The 6,000-nt window shown below is 41.4% G+C and overlaps 1 protein-coding gene across 1 annotated transcript in view; it reads left to right on the top strand.

Moving 5' to 3' along the window:
* Positions 1-6,000, top strand: part of NTRK2 (neurotrophic receptor tyrosine kinase 2) — a 499,612-nt gene that overhangs the window by 132,299 nt on the left and 361,313 nt on the right. The window lies entirely within an intron of this gene.

Genomic DNA, 6,000 nt, shown 5'->3' on the forward strand with positions numbered 1-6,000 from the left:
GAAGGGAGAATGTTGAGAATGAGGTGGTATTCGGTTTACATTTCTGGTTGTCCACTCTGTAGTCCTGGCAAGACTTCAGTAGAGACAACAACCAAACTGAGCCTTTCCTACCCTTACTTCCTGGGTCATGTATAAGACAAATCTGTAATAACCAGAAATAACAGGATCAGAAGATCATTGGCAGATCCCCTCCAGCTTTAACTTCTACCGTCTTGTTAAAAAACCATTTTATACAATTATACACTTGCTAAAAAATAATAATAAAGTCTATTGCACACTTCTGGTATTTTCCTGTATTATTATTTTGGTGTGTAATGATATAGTCTTTTTTTTCTCTGTGGAGGAACCACCATCTCCTTACTATTTTAACTATGAAATATGCTGTCTGTAGGGTCAATAGGAGCTCTGGTGGCTTAGTGCTTAAGGCATTTGACTGCTAACCAGAAGGCTGGAGGTTCAAACCCACCAGCCACTCCTCAGAAGGAATATTGGGCAATCTACTTCCATAGTGATACTGGCTCAGAAACCCAAGCAGGGATTGCTATGAGATGGATCCGAGTCAACAGCAACGGGTTTTTTTTTTGTTGTTGTTTTTTGGTAAGGTCAACACTACCTGTCCCTAGATGAATTTTCTAACTGTGTTCATCTCAAGAAAATATTATCTCTAACATACTCAACCACTCACCGCCGTCAAGTCAGATTTGACTCATAGCAACACCTCCTTGGGTTTCCGAGGCAGTATCATTGCGGAAGTAGATTGCCCAACCTTCCTTCCAAGGACTGGCTGGTGGGTTTGAACAACCGACCTTCTGGTTTGCAGTCAAATGCCTTAGGCACTATGCATAGAAGCCATTTTTAATTTAGTGGACATCTCCAATGACTCTGCTTTCTATTAATTGGAATGTGGAATAAGCCTCCTACAGGGGTGCCTTTGAAATCCAAGCTAGAGAGCAGAGAGAGAAGCAGTTCTACTGGAGCTATCAATTGCTGGTATGGTATGAGTTTTAGGGAGCAAGCAGTTCAACAGCTGGGCTGTTTCCCATTTTATTGAGTCAAACTTCACAGCCTTGTTTTGTTATTTTGTTTGAAGTAAATCCTTAGAACATTTGATTTATCCATATTGAAATGCTACACATTCCATCGTCCAGAAGAAATAACTTCTGTATTATCTACATGTAGTCTTTCCTCTATGAGTGCAGAAAATTGCAAGCTGATATTAGATATATTATTGTTGTTGTTATTGTTAAGTGGCATTGAGTTGTCTCCGACTCATAGCGACCCTCTGCACAGCAGAACAAAACAGTGCCTGGTCTTGTGCCAGCCTCATGATCCTTGCTATACCTGAGCCTATCGTTGGAGCCACTGTGTCTATCCACTGTGTGTTGAGGGCCTTCCCCTTCTTTGTTGACCCTCCACTTTACCAAGCATGAAATCTTTCTCCAGGGAATGGTTCCTTCTTACAACATGACTAAAGTAGATGAGACAAAGTCTGGCCATTCCCATTTCCAAGGAGCATTCCAGCTACATTTCTTTCAGGACAGATTTGTTAGTCCTTTTAGCAGACTATGGTACTCTTAGCAATCTTCTCCAACACCACAACTCACAAGTATCAACTCTTCTTTGATCTTCCTTATTCACTGTCCAGCTCTCATGTGCATAAGAGGCGACTGAAAATACCATGGCTTGGGTTAGGTGCACCTTAGTCTTCAAGGAGACATCTTTGTTTTTCATCACTTGAAAGAGGTCTTTTGCAACAGATTTGCCCAATGCAATATTTTGTCTGACGTCTTGACTGCTGCTTCCATTGGTGTTGATTGTGGAACCAAGTAATAATATGAAGTCTTTGACAACTTCAATATTTTCTCCATCCACCGTGAAGCTGTTTATTGGACCATTTGTGAGGATTTTTCTTTTCTTAATATTGAGGTATAATCCATACTGCAGACTGCAGTCTTTTATCTTTATCAGTAAGCGCTTCAAGTCATCCTCACTTTCAGCAAGCAAAGTTGTGTCATTTGCCATATCACAGGTTGTTAATGAGTCTTCCTCCAATCCTGATGCCACATTCTTCTTCATAATCTGGCTTCTCAGATTATTTGCTCAGCATACAAATTGAATAAGTATGGTGAAAGGAGACAACCTTGAAGAACTCCTTTCTTGATTTTGAACCATGCAGTATCCTCTTGTTCTGTTCAAACCACAGCCTCCTGAACTATGTACAGGTTCCTCATGAGTACAATCAAGTGTTCTGGAAACCCATTCTTCTAAATGTTATCCATATCCACACAATTGAATGCTTTTGCATAGTCAATAAACATAAGTAAACATCTTTCTTGAATTCTTTGCTTTCAGCTAAGATCCATCTGCATCAGCAATGATATTCCTCATTCCATGTCCTCTTCTGAATTCAGCTTGCATTTCTGGAAGCTTTCTGTCAATATACTGCTGCAATCAGTTTTGAATTATCTTCAGTAAGATTTTACTTGCATGTGATATTAATGATATTGTTTGATAATTTCCACATTCTGTAGGATCACCTTTCTTTGTAATGGGTACAAATATGGATCTCTTCCAGTCACTTGGCCAGGCAGCTATCTTCCAAATCTCTTGGCATAGCCAAGTGAGTGCCTCCAGTGGTGCATCTGTTTGTTCAAACATCTCAATGGGTATTCTGTCAATTCCTGGAGACTTGTTCTTTGCCAATTCCTTCAGTGCAGCTTCGACTTCTTCCTTCAGTGCTGCTTCGACTTCTTCCTTCAGTGCCATGGGTTCTTGATCATATGACACCTCCTGAAATGGATCAACATCAACCAATTCTTTTTGGTACAGTGGTTGTGTATTCCTTCCATCTTCTTTTGATGCTTCCTGTATCATTCAACATTTTGCCCATAGAGTCTTTCAATATTGCAATGTGAGGCTTAATTTTTTTCATTAGTTCTTTCAGCTTGAGAAATGCCAACTGTGTTCTTCCCTTTTGGTTTTCTAACTCCAGGTTTTTGCACATTTCATTATAGTAATTGGCTTTGTCTGGTCAAGCTGCTCTTTGAAATCTGTTCAGCGCTTTCATCTTGTCATTTCTTCCATTTACTTTAGCTACTCTCTGCTCAAGAGCAAGTTTCAGAGTCTCTTCTGACATCCATTTTGGTCTTTTCTTCTTTCCTGTCTTTTTACTGACTGCTTGTTTTCTTCATGGATGATGTTCTGATGTCATCCTACAATTCCTCTTGTTTTCGGTCACTGGTGTTCAATGCATTAAACCTATTCTTTAAATGTCTCTAAATTCAAGAGGGATATTATCAAGGTCATATTTTGGCTCTTATGGACTTGTTTTAATTGTATTCAACTTCAGGTTGAACTTGCATATGAGCAGTTGACGGTCTGTTCCACAATCAGTTCCTGGCCTTGCTTTGGCCGATGATATCGAACTTTTCCATCAGCTCTTGCCATAGATGTAGTCAATCTGATTCCTGTATATTTCATCTGGTGACATCCACATGTATAGTCGTAGCTTATGTTGTTGAAAAAAGGTATTTGCAATGAATAAGTCGTTGGTCTTGCAAAATTCTGTCATGCAATCTCCAGCGTTATTTCTATCACCCTGACCATATTTTCCAACTATGCTCACTCTTCTCTGTGTCCAATTTTTTGCACTCCAGTCACCAGTGATAGCCTGTTTGGTCAATTTCAGACTGCAGAAGTTGGTGGAAATCTTCAATTTCCTCAACTTTGGCTTTGGTGGTTGGTGTGTAAATTTAAATAATAATAGTATTAATGGTCTTCCTTGTAGGCATATGGATATTATTCTATCACTGACAGCATTGTACTTCAGGACAGATCTTGAAACACTGTTTGTGACAATGAATGCCACACCATTCCTCTTTAATTTGTCATTCCTGACATGGTAGATCATATGGTTGTCTGATTCCAACTGGCCAAAACTAGTCCATTTCAGCTCATTAATGCCTAGGATGGTAGCTCTGGTAGCGTAGTGCCTAAGGCACTTGACTGCTAACCAGAAGTCTTGCAGTTCAAACCCACCAGCCACTCCTTGGAAGGAAGGTTGGGCAATCTACTTCTGTAGTGGTACTGCCTTGGAAACCCAAGGCGGGACCCCATTAGTTGTGTCCAACTCGACAGCACATAACAACAACAACAATGCCTAGGATATCAATCTTTATGTGTTCCATTTCATTTTTGACAGCTTCTCACTCTCCTAGATTTATACTTCATACCTTCCATGTTCCAATTATTAATGGATGTTTGCATCTGTTTCTTCACATTTTGAGTCATGCCACATCAGCCAATGGAGGTTGCAAAAGCTTTACTCCATCTATATTATTAAGGTTGTCTCTACTCTGAGGAGTCAGCTTTTCCTCTGTCAAATTTTGAATGCCTTCCAACCTGATGGACTCATCTTCTGCCAGTATATGGGACAGTGTTTCAGGGCTATTCATAAAGTTTTCCAGTAATATGTCAGACAGTGTTTTGCTGCTATTCATAAGGTTTACACTGGCCAATTGTTTGAGAAATGAATGGCCTCTTCCTTCTTCTGAGTCTGTCTTGGCATGGAAGCTCTGCTGAAACCTGCCCACCATAGGTAACCCTGCTGGCATTTTGCAACATGGTGGCATAGCCTCCAGCCGCACAGCCACACACAAACCACCACAGGTCGACAAACTGACAGACAAATTCATCTCTCTTAGTTGTTCCTAACCCCTCTGTACCTGCCTACCTTGAACAACAGCCTTAGAATAGAGCTGCCCACAGGTGAAAAGCAGCCCCTGAGCCCCAGCCTACCTACCTCAGGCCCTGGCCTTCATATAGAGCCACACCTAAGGGAAAAGCAGCCTCCAAGCCTCCGGCCTGCCCACCACAGGCCCTGGCCTTAATAGAGCCACACCCAAGCAAAAAGCATCTTTCAAGTCCTGGGCCCACCTCCCTCAGAACCCAGCCTTAATATAGAGTCATACCCAAGTGGAAAGCAGCTTCCAAGCCCTGGGCCCACCTACCTCAGGGCCCTGCCTTAATATAGAGCCACACCAAAGCAAAAAGCAGCCTCCAAGCCTCGGTTTAGATATATATTTACATGCATGTCCTAGAATTATTTTTTTGCTCACATTATATCTTAATTCTCCTGTGATTCCCTGGCAATGGGTAGATGAATTATATAATCACAGAAAATTCAATGTTGGCTCCATCAATTCTGAGTTGTTCACTTTTCTCTCCATTTCCTCAGGTTGCATATAGTTTCTAGGTGGTGTTGGAGTGTGTGTGTGTGTGTGTGTCTCAGAGGTTATGCTGTGCCTTTGGATGGGAAGGGGACAGATCTGTGGCCATTGGTAGTCATTTTTCCATGCTAGAATCTGCTGGGTTGTCCATCTTCCCACTTGTGCTTGGTCACTTGGGTTCCAAACCAGTTTCAACTACTTTCACACACCTTTCTACAAAGGTATCCTTGTAAGTTTTGGGGCCCACAAAATGCTATGAGATTGTTACCAGCTCACACACAATGAAGCTGACCCCACTTTAGCACTCTCATGCTATTGGAGGTATAAGATTGTCTGACTTCTATACCTCTTCAGGTCCTCCCAGGTTCTCCTTCTTTTGGGTCTCAAACTTGAATGGAGGGTCTATGGTTCCTCAACCTCTATATTTGATCAGGGGACAGGTTTCAGGGATCTTCCTGCCTGCCTGTAACATTTTTGTCCCCTCTTCTGACTCTCTCAATGGGTATTCTGTCAATTCCTGGAGCCTTTTTCTTGACAGAATACCCACTGAGATGTTTCAACATACAGATGCCCCACTGGAGGCACTTACTCAGTTATGCCAAGAGATTTGGAAGACAGCTAGCTACCTGGCCCACTGACTGGAAGAGATCCATATTTGTACCCATTCCAAAAAAAGATGATCCCACAGAATGTGGAAATTATCAAACAATATCATTAATATTGCATGCAAGTAAAATCTTACTGAAGATAATTCAAAAATGGTTGCAGTAGT

This window comes from Orycteropus afer, unplaced genomic scaffold (assembly GCF_000298275.1).
Source record: "Orycteropus afer afer isolate SDZICR_OR568_19922 unplaced genomic scaffold, OryAfe1.0 scaffold00005, whole genome shotgun sequence".
Classification (NCBI taxonomy): domain Eukaryota; kingdom Metazoa; phylum Chordata; class Mammalia; order Tubulidentata; family Orycteropodidae; genus Orycteropus; species Orycteropus afer.